Source organism: Schistocerca serialis, chromosome 10, assembly GCF_023864345.2.
Source record: "Schistocerca serialis cubense isolate TAMUIC-IGC-003099 chromosome 10, iqSchSeri2.2, whole genome shotgun sequence".
Taxonomy (NCBI): domain Eukaryota; kingdom Metazoa; phylum Arthropoda; class Insecta; order Orthoptera; family Acrididae; genus Schistocerca; species Schistocerca serialis.
The window spans coordinates 58,211,149-58,221,779 of record NC_064647.1 but is presented as its reverse complement, the minus strand read 5'-3'; the positions used below and the strand labels follow the sequence as shown (position 1 = coordinate 58,221,779).

The following is a 10,631-nucleotide window of genomic DNA, read 5'->3' as shown; positions in this document are numbered from 1 at the left end:
CCTGTACCTACAACTGAAGTGGCTCAGTGTATTCATCTCTTGGTCTCCCTCTACAACTTTTAGCCCACTCATTTCCTTCCCGTACCAAATTGACTATTCCTTGATGTGTTGTATCGCCTGAGCCCATCTTGTGACAAATTTATTTTTCCACCATTTCAATTCAGTCTCTCATTTGATCTACCCACCTAATTCTCAGTTGTTGTTGTTGTTGTTGTTGTTGTTGTGGTCATCAGTCCTGAGTGGTTTGATGCAGCTCTCCATGCTACTCTATCCTGTGCAAGCTTCTTCATCTCCCAGTACTTACTGCAACCTACGTCCTTCTGAATCTGCTTAGTGTATTCACATCTTGGTCTCCCTCTATGATTTTTACCCTCCACACTGCCCTCCAAAGCTAAATTTGTGATCCCTTGATGCCTCAGAACATCACGTACCAACCGGTCCCTTCTTCTTGTCAAGTTGTGCCCCAAACTCCTCTTCTCCCCAATTCAATTCAATATCTCCTCATTAGTTATGTGATCTACCTATCTAATCTTCAGCATTCTTCTGTAGCACCACATTTCGAAAGCTTCTATTCTCTTCTTGTCCAAACTATTTACCGTCCATGTTTCACTTCCATACATGGCTACACTCCATACAAATACTTTCAGAAACGACTTCCTGACACTTAAATCTATACTCGATGGTAACTAATTTCTCTTCTTCAGAAACGCTTTCCTTGCCATTGCAAGTCTACATTTTATATCCTCTCTACTTCGACCGTCATCAGTTATTTTGCTCCCCAAATAGCAAAACTCCTCTACTACTTTAAGTTTCTCATTTCCTAATCTAATTCCCTGAGCATCACTCGACTTAATTCGACTACATTTCATTATCCTCATTTTGCTTATACCCTCCTTTCAAGACACTGTCCATTCCGTTCAACTGCTCTTCCAAGTCTTTTGCTATCTGACAGAATTACAATGTCATCGGCGAACCTCAAAGTTTTTATTTCTTCTCCGTGGATTTAATACCTACTCCGAACTTTTCTTTTGTTTCCTTTACTGCTTGCTCAATATACAGATTGAATAGCATCGGGGAGAGGCTACAAGCCTGTCTCACTCCCTTCCCAACCATTGCTTCCATTTCATGCCCCTCGACTCTTATAACTGCCATCTGCTTTCTGTACAAATTGTAAATAGCCTTTCGCTCCCTGTATTTTACCCCTGCCACCTTTAGTATTTGAAAGAGAGTATTCCAGTCGACACTGACAAAAGCTTTCTCTAAGTCTACAAATGCTAGAAACGTAGGTTTGCCTTTTCTTAATCTTTCTTCTAACATAATTCTCAGTATTCACTACAATTCAAAAATATCTATTCTTTTCTTGTCTGAACTGCTTATCATCCAAATTTCACTCGCATAGAAGGCTACACTCCAGACAAATACACTCCTGGAAATTGAAATAAGAACACCGTGAATTCATTGTCCCAGGAAGGGGAAACTTTATTGACACATTCCTGGGGTCAGATACATCACATGATCACACTGACAGAACCACAGGCACATAGACACAGGCAACAGAGCATGCACAATGTCGGCACTAGTACAGTGTATATCCACCTTTCCAGCAATGCAGGCTGCTATTCTCCCATGGAGACGATCGTAGAGATGCTGGATGTAGTCCTGTGGAATGGCTTGCCATGCCATTTCCACCTGGCGCCTCAGTTGGACCAGCGTTCGTGCTGGACGTGCAGACCGCGTGAGACAACGCTTCATCCAGTCCCAAACATGCTCAATGGGGGACAGATCCGGAGATCTTGCTGGCCAGGGTAGTTGACTTACACCTTCTAGAGCACGTTGGGTGGCACGGGATACATGTGGACGTGCATTGTCCTGTTGGAACAGCAAGTTCCCTTGCCGGTCTAGGAATGGTAGAACGATGGGTTCGATGACGGTTTGGATGTACCGTGCACTATTCAGTGTCCCCTTGACGATCACCAGTGGTGTACGGCCAGTGTAGGAGATCGCTCCCCACACCATGATGCCGGGTGTTGGCCCTGTGTGCCTCGGTCGTATGCAGTCCTGATTGTGGCGCTCACCTGCACGGCGCCAAACACGCATACGACCATCATTGGCACCAAGGCAGAAGCGACTCTCATCGCTGAAGACGACACGTCTCCATTCGTCCCTCCATTCACGCCTGTCACGACACCACTGGAGGCGGGCTGCACGATGTTAGGGCGTGAGCGGAAGACGGCCTAACGGTGTGCGGGACCGTAGCCCAGCTTCATGGAGACGGTTGCGAATGGTCCTCGCCGATACCCCAGGAGCAACAGTGTCCCTAATTTGCTGGGAAGTGGCGGTGCGGTCCCCTACGGCACTGCGTAGGATCCTACGGTCTTGGCGTGCATCCGTGCGTCGCCTTGTCCGGTCCCAGGTTGACGGGCACGTGCACCTTCCGCCGACCACTGGCGACAACATCGATGTACTGTGGAGACCTCACGCCCCACGTGTTGAGCAATTCGGCGGTACGTCCACCCGGCCTCCCGCATGCCCACTATACGCCCTCGCTCAAAGTCCGTCAACTGCACATACGGTTCACGTCCACGCTGTCGCGGCATGCTACCAGTGTTAAAGACTGCGATGGAGCTCCGTATGCCACGGCAAACTGGCTGACACAGACGGCGGCGGTGCACAAATGCTCCGCAGCTAGCGCCATTCGACGGCCAACACTGCGGTTCCTGGTGTGTCCGCTGTGCCGTGCGTGTGATCATTGCTTGTACAGCCCTCTCGCAGTGTCCGGAGCAAGTATGGTGGGTCTGACACACCGGTGTCAATGTGTTATTTTTTCCATTTCCAGGAGTGTATTTTCAGAAAAAACACTTAACATTTTAATTTGTATTAGAGGCAAACTAATTTCTCTTTTTCAGAAACAATTTTCTTGCTATTGTCAGCCAGAATTTTACATCTACTCTACTTTGGCCATCATCAGTAAATATGCAGCCTAAATAGCAAAACTAACCTACTTTTAACATCTGAATTCCTAATGTAATTCCCTCAGTACTGCTGGATTTAATTCAACTGCATTCTATTGTCCTTGTTTTATTTTTGTTCATATTCATCTTACAGTATGTCTCATTCTTTGTTCTAGGTTAAAGAAAAAGAAATGAGTGTAAAACAGTCGTTTAAGGGCTACGTCTCAGAACGTCTCTCTCTCTCTCTCTCTCACACACACACACACACACACATACACACACACACACACACACAAAAAAACAAAGATGATGAGACTTAAGCTCTGGCAGGTCGATACACACACACAAACAAACACAAACATACACACAAAATTCAAGCTTTTTCAACAAACGGTTGCTTCATCAGGAAAGAGGGAAAGACGAAGGGATGTGGGTTTTAAGGGAGAGGGTAAGGAGTCATTCCAATCCCGGGAGCGGAAAGACTTACCGTAGGGGGCAAAAAGGACAGGTATACACTCGCACACACACACACATATCCACCCGCACATACACAGACACAAGCAGCTTTTGTTTGGTAAGTCTCATCATCTTTGTTTATATATAAAAGAAAATAGAGGGAAACATCCCACGTGGGAAAAACCTTGGGTTAGGAAAGCTTGAAATTTGTGTGTGAGTTTGTGCGTTTTTTATTGTGTATCTACCAGCGCTTTCTCGTTTGGTAAGTTACAGCATATATATATATAATGATATGAATATAGTAGAGGGAAACATTCCACGTGGGAAAAATATATATAAAAACAAAGATGCTGCAAATTACCCAAACGAGAAAGCGCTGGTATGTTGATATATACAATAAAAAACACACAATCAAATTTCAAGCTTTTGCAACCCAAGGTTGCTTCATCAGGAAAGAGGGAAGGAGAGGGAAAGACGAAAGGATCACACACACACACACACACACACACACACACACACACACACACACACACACCACACACACACACACACACACACACACACACACACACACACACACACACACTGAGTGGCGGCAACTTGAAATTAGCGGAGGGTGAGGCTTGGTGGGTAACCGGAAGAGAGAATATATTGAAGGGCAAGTTCCCATCTCTGGAGTTCTGGTAAGTTGGTGTCAGTGGGAAGTATCCAGATAACCCGAACGGTGTAACACTGTGCCAAGATGTGCTGGCCGTGCACCAAGGCATGTTTAGCCACAGGGTGATCCTCATTACCAAAAACAGTCTGCCTGTGTCTGTTCATGCAAATTGACAGTTTGTTGCTGGTCATTCCCACATAGAAGGCTTCACAGTGTAGGCATGTCAGTTAGTAAATCACGTGGCTCTGCCTTTGATCGTGTACACCTTCCAGGTTACAGGACGGGAGTAGGTGGTGGTAGGAGGGTGCATGGGACAGGTTTTACACCGGGGCGGTTACAAGGGTAGGAGCCAAGAGGTAAGGAAGGTGGTTTGGGGATTTCATAGGAATGAACCAAGAGGTTAAAAAGGTTACGTGGACTGCAAAAAGACACTCTTGGTGGAGTGGGGAGGATTTCATGAAGGATGGATCTCATTTCAGGGCAGGATTTGAGGAAGTCGTATCCCTGCTGGAGAGCCACATTCAGAGTCTGATCCAGTCCCAGAAAGTATCCTGTCACAAGTGGGGCACTTTTGGGGTTCTTCTGTGGGAGGTTCTGGGTTTGAGGAGATGAGGAAGTGGCTCTAGCTATTTGCTTCTGTACCAGGTCGGGAGGGTAGTTGCGGGATGCGAAAGCTGTTTTCAGGTTATTGGTGTAATGGTTCAGGGATTCAGGACTGGAGCAGATTTGTTTGCCACGAAGACCTAAGCTGTAGGGAAGGGACCGTTCGATATGGAATGGGTGGCAGCTGTCATAATGGAGATACTGTTGTTTGTTAGTGGGTTTGGTGTGGACGGATGTGTGAAGCTGGCCATTGGACAGATGGAGGTCAACGTCAAGGAAAGTGGCATGGGATTTGGAGTAGGACCAGGTGAATCTGATGGAACCAAAGGAATTGAGGTTGGAGAGGAAATTCTGGAGTTTTTCTTCACTGAATCCAGATCACGAAGATGTCATCAATAAATCTGTACCTAACTTTGGGTTGGCAGGCTTGGGTAACCAAGAAGGCTTCCTCTAAGCGACCCATAAATAGGCTGGCGTACGAGGGGGCCATGCTGGTACCCATGGCTGTTTCCTTTAATTGTTGGTATGTCTGGCCTTCAAAAGTGAAGAAGTTGTGGGTTAATCAGGAAAGAGGTTGTAGGTAGGGTAGCAGGTGATCGGCGTGAAAGGAAGTGCTCCTTCCCAGTGAGGCCCTGGACGTGCGGGATAGACCTCCTCCAGTCCTGTAACCCGGAAGGTGTACATGATCAAAGGCAGAGCCACATTTGAAAGCACCCACGTGATTTACCAACTGACCTGCCTACACTGTGAAGCCTTCTATGTGGGAATGACCAGCAACAAACTGTCCATTTGCATGAACGGACACAGGCAGACAGTGTTTGTTGGTAATGAGGATCACCCTGTGGCTAAACATGCCTTGGTGCGCGGCCAGCACATCTTGGCACAGTGTTACACCGTCCGGGTTATCTGGATACTTCCCACTGACACCAACCTATCAGAACTCCGGAGATGGGAACTTGCCCTTCAGTGTATCCTCTCTTCCCGTTACCCACCAGGCCTCAACCTCCACTAATTTCAAGTTGCCGCCACTCGTACCTCACCTGTCATTCAACATCATCTTTGCCTCTGTACTTCCTCCTCGACTGACATCTCTGCCCAACCTCTTTGCATTTACGTGTTTGCCTGTGTCTGTATATGTGCTGATGGATGTGTGTGTGCGTGTATGTGAGTGTATACCTGTCCCTTTTTCCCCCTAAGGTAAGTCTTTCCGCTCCTGGGATTGGAATGACTCCTTACCCTCTCCCTTAAAACCCACATCCTTCCGTCTTTCCCTCTTTCCTGATGAAGCAACCTTGGGTTGCGAAAGCTTGAAATTTGTGTGTTTTTTATTGTCTCTATCAACATATCAACACTTTCGTTTGGTAAGTTACAGCATCTCTGTATATTCTTCTTCTTCTTCTTCGTGGATGGATCACTTAGGACCACGCGTAATCAACATTTGTTGGCCTTCCTTTTCACCCAGTATTCCTTCATAAACAACGAATGGGCTAGCTTTCATTGCGTAGACCATGTATGTCGGTTAGTTTTTCTCTCTTCTTCCTCAAAACCTCGTGTGTTTGTGATTTTTCTGATTTCATTTCTATCATGTAGATTTGGAGACCCTAATTCTCTCAGGCCTTTTTCCATCTGTTTGTACCTGTTCGTAGTTTTGTTCTTTAAAAATGTATGGATTTTGTGCGTTAACCTGCTTGAGTCCATTCTTTCTAAGTGCCCCATGAACTGGATTCTTCTCATGCGCATTGTGTCTGTTATTTTGGAGATATTTTTATATATTGCTGCATTGGGTTTTGGATAATGTACCCCATCTTTAGTTCTTGGTCCTAGGATTTTCCTCATTATCTTACGTTCTTTCACTTCTAATTCCTCTTTTAGCGTTCTGTGTTGAAGGCTTGGTGTCTCAGATGTGTAGAGAGCTTCAGGTCTAATTACTGTTGTATAGTGTCGTATTTTGCAGTTCCACGAGAGACTCTTTTTGTTGTAAATGTTTTTTGTTAACTGAAACGCCGTCTCCATTTTCTGGACTCTTGATCTGACAGATTTCTTTTCATTACAATTTTCTGCAATCCATTCACCTAAATATTTAAATTCTTTTACTCGAGAGATGTAGTTATTACCAATTTTGAGATCAGAAGGTGCATCTTTGATGTCAGTCATAAATTTTGTTTTTTCAAATGAAATTTGTAATCCTATTTTAGCTGCCTGTCCTTGTAATAATTCTAGCTGTTTCTGTGCATCGGTAATGTCTTGTGCGATCAGTGCCATGTCATCAGCAAATGCTAAACAGTCTAATTCTATGCCCTTATGTCTTGGTCCCAGTCTGTGTGCTGGTGCACCTGCTTTTCTCCATTCTCTAACAACTTTTTCAAGAGCACAATTGAAGAGCACTGAGGACAGTACATCCCCTTGTCGTACTCCTGTGTCTATTTCAAATTCTGTGCTCAATTCTCCCATAAATTTTACTTTGGATTTGGCCTCCATGAGTGTTTCTTTTATGATGTTTGTTGTCTTTTGATCTAGTCCAAATTCTGCTAATACTTCAAAAAGGGATTCTCGGTCTATACTGTCATATGCCTTTTTAAAGTCGACGAACGTGATGACATAACTTTTGTTTGAAGTACTATGTAAATATTTCATTGAGTTTTTCAAGTTAAGGATTTGTTCTACACATGATCGACCTTTTCTGAACCCACCTTGGTATTCGCCTAGTTTTGAACCCAGCTGAGGTTCTGCGCGGTTTAGTAGGGCTTTAGACAGAATTTTGTATGTTACTGACAATAAAGAGATTCCACGATAGTTGTTGGGGTCTGTTTTACTTCCTTTTTTGTACAGAGAACGTATGATTGCAGTCTTCCAATCTGCGGGGATTTTTTCAGTTTTCCAGATTTCATGTATAATTTCTTTGAGTTTTGCAATAAGATTTTCTCCTGCATTTTTCCATAATTCTGCGATGATTTGGTCTTCTCCTGATGCTTTGTTATTTTTCAGTGACTGAATTATCTCTTTAATCTCTTGTAAACTTGGTGGCTTTGAGTCTGGGTTTCGTTGTGTACGATGGAACTCAAATTTTTCTGCAGGCTTTTAACAATTAAGTAATTTAGAAAAGTATTTTGCAAGAATTTCAGTTTTCGGTGTTGGTATGAGCAATTTCCCCATGGTCATTTTTGAACTGGAGTGATGGAGGAGAGTACTTTGTTAATTTTTGTTTGAATACTCTGTAGAAATTTCGGGAATTGTTTTTCTTGAAATAATTTTCTATGTCTTGCAATTTTTTTTCTTAGTCTTGTTTACGGACTGTTCGTATTGCTCTTGTGACTGTTTTCCTGGTATCTTTGAGATGTTCCAGGGTCTTTTGATTTTTGTTGCACAACCAATTTTGCCACACCTGTTGTCTGAGATTTATCAGTTGGTCACACTCATCTGTTGACCATGTGTGTTTACGTGTTCTTGTTTGCGGTGCTACAGTTTCAGCTGCATTTAAAAGTCCTGCTTGCAGTTGTTGCCAATTTTGTGGTTTTAAATTTTGCGTTTCTTTTGTAAATTGTTCATTGCCATTTATCTTTTGTACATCATATTTATGGTGTGGAGATTTCTTAGTGAATTTTCTTTTTTCTGGATTATGACATCTAGGGGAGAATTTTGTTGGGTAATGGTCGGAAACTAGGTCTAGTCCATTAAGGACTTTAAGTTTCATGATTTCTACTGTATTTACACGGGAGATCATTACATGATCCAACTGATATTCACCTAGTAATGGATTAGGTGAGATCCAAGTTTTCGTTTTCGAGGCTCTTTTCTTGCAAAATAGGTCACATTTTTCTGTGAGACAATAGCATGTAATAATTTAGAGAGATGGTTTTAGGATGTTAGTTTTCAATTATTGGAAGTGTTAGGACTAGAAGTGTAATAAAGAGTTATTTTGGTTTTAATAAACTTTTATTTTTTTAAACACTAACTAAATAAATAAATAATGATCATGTTAAGTTGGTATTTGATTTTTGTAAATAAATATTTATCACAGCTAAATGTTTTTATTGCACGAGCTGGACTCCAGTTTACAGAAACGGATTTTCCAATCAATTTCTGTAAATTGGAATCCAGCTCCTGTAATGAAATGAATTTACAGTTTAGGGCCCTTGATATTCTTCCACATTCTCTCAACAATTTCAAATAGTTCTTGTAAACTGGAGTCCCGCTCCTGCAATAAAAAGAATAATGTATTAATGAGTAGGAGTGATGGTGACAACAATTGAGATATGCAAAGCTGCCATCTTTCTGATGACCTGCCAACACAATTTGAAACAAAAGTCAAATGGTGTACACTTAAACAGTGAAATGATTAACATTAAATTTAATGTAGAAAGAAGCCCCCATCTACTGATCAGCACAAATTGTAGCCTTTGAGACAAATGACTGTTACTAACAGTTCATGTGGTCAAATGGCAATGTTGACAGATGTTGGTATAGGGGACCTGGCAGCAGGGACTTTTACTCCAGCAGCAGCAGCAGCAGCAGCAGCAGCAATAACAAACAAAAAAACTGCAACAACTTGTACACTGAAAGTTTGTTTTTATTGAACAACATAATAACCAGTCAGTACGTAAACAGTTACAATCTGAACAAAGTACTTGTGAGGTGATTAATGGCTGATGGCACATTCTCCTTTTAAATTTTTAAGTGGATTGCAGCTATGCTAATGGAAAAACACCATCTCACATCAGTCACAATCAGATTGTAATACCCCCCCCCCCCTCTATTTTGCACTCTTAGAACTATCACTGCACCCTTCCAGATGTGTAATTTTTTCCAACAGCTTTCCAAAATGCCTTCTTTTCTGGCTGTAGCATGGATAACAGCTGTAGTGGCATTCACCATTTACTTCCCTATCTCACTACTAGTCACTTGATTCAATGCTACCACAAGACATTTTCAACTCTGCAGATGGTAAGCTTTTTGTTGTTTGCAGAAACCATTTTATATGTATCCATGCACATAGCATACCAGCATTGAAATGCCAATGATGAAGAGGTAGCCTAACAATTTCATGCCCATGTCTTTTAGCAATTTCACTGATTATTAATGCAGTTTAAAGCAATACAGACTTTTCAAATAATCTCAGAGATCTGCATCCAACCTGTTCAGCCACTGAATAATTTACTGTTTACTTGTTGCCAATGTTGGTGTCTTGTCTATAACAAAAGAATGATAAAGGCCATTATCCACGACAATGACTGATGGTCTTGCGAGATTTGTCATAACGTTTGTTTCAAACCATTCCTGAAAGCTACAACATTTATCTCGCTCTTAATGCCAACTGCTTGTCTTTTGTGAACAAAGCACTAACATGAAGTTTAATCAACATACCAGCATGGCACCCCTTGGAGGGTACCACAGCTTCAACCTCTATGTAATTTGTATGTGTTATGAAAGACTGACATTAACCCAAGCCACACAATACTGAGTGCCACATCCTCCATCTTCTGCACAATTACGCATCACGAGGCAATGACATCCATGCTTACCAGTAATATTTCTTGTCCACTAATACACGAGTCACTGAAGCCTGGGTCGTACAGCACTCCCCTTGAAAGTATTCGGTCTTGCTGAAACATTCTCAAATATGTCTACTGTTCTGAAAGTCTTCAAAAACTGTTACTTCCTTCTCCTGTGAACTTTTTCCTGGTGTATGCAGTTTTCTTGTTCCAATCTCATCATAGTTTTAGTGTTCTTTCCCTATCAATACAATTATTTTGCTTACTTTCGAAACTATTGTTCTTTTTACAACCTGACCAACAGGGAATAGAATCTCTTAAGTCTTTTCCAAAGTACTTCTTTGCCACATAGCTGTATAGCATGGATTTCTCCCTCCATTTCACTTCATGCATTTGGCTCGCATCACTCATTGCACAGGACATTGTTTAAAATGAAAAAGAAGTGAATACCACTACAACAACTAAACCTACACA

The 10,631-nt window shown here is 42.4% G+C and overlaps 1 protein-coding gene across 2 annotated transcripts in view; it reads right to left on the bottom strand.

Annotated features, from left to right (window-relative positions):
• Window positions 1-8,649: 8,649 nt before the first annotated feature.
• Window positions 8,650-10,631, bottom strand: part of LOC126425107 (uncharacterized) — a 92,242-nt gene continuing 90,260 nt past the window's right edge. For both annotated transcript variants that reach the window (XM_050088034.1, XM_050088033.1), the window contains exon 10: window positions 8,650-8,863. The gene's annotated coding sequence lies outside the window, so the exon portion shown is untranslated. The remainder of the gene's footprint in view (window positions 8,864-10,631) is intronic.